The sequence below is a fragment of the Orycteropus afer genome, unplaced genomic scaffold (genome assembly GCF_000298275.1).
Source record: "Orycteropus afer afer isolate SDZICR_OR568_19922 unplaced genomic scaffold, OryAfe1.0 scaffold01217, whole genome shotgun sequence".
Classification (NCBI taxonomy): domain Eukaryota; kingdom Metazoa; phylum Chordata; class Mammalia; order Tubulidentata; family Orycteropodidae; genus Orycteropus; species Orycteropus afer.
In genome coordinates, this window is record NW_006922804.1 from 141,927 (window position 1) to 142,554 (window position 628).

Below are 628 nucleotides of genomic sequence, written 5' to 3' on the forward strand. Positions count from 1 at the left end.
ACAGATTGAATAAGTATGGTGAAAGAATATAACCCTGACCTACTCCCTTCTTTATTGTAAACCATGCAGTGCTCCCTTTTTCTGTTTGAATAATACTTCCTGGTCTATGTACAGGTTCCTCATGAGTACAATTAAATGTTCTGTAATTCAAATTCTTCTCAGTGTTATCCACAATTTATTATGATCCACACAATCAAATATTTTTGCATAGTCAATAAAACACAAGTAAACATCTTTCTGGTATTCTTTACTTTGACCCAAGTCCATCAGACATCAGCAGTGATATCCCTCATTCCACGTCCTCTTCTGAATCTAGCCTGCACCTCTAGAAGTTCTCTGTCAATATACTGCTGCAAACATTTTTGAATTATCTTCAGTAAGTTTTTACTTGCATGCTATATTAATGATATTGTTTGATAATTTCCACGTTCTGTGGGATCACCTTTCTTTGGAATGGGTACAAGTATGTATCTCTTTCAGTCAGTTGGCCAGGTAGCTGTCTTCCAATTCTCTTGGCATAACTCAGTGAGTGCCTCCAGCAGGGCATCTGTATGATGAAACATCTCAATGGGTATTCCTTCAAGTCCTGGAGCCTTGTTTCTTGCCAATTCCCTCAGCACAGCTTCGA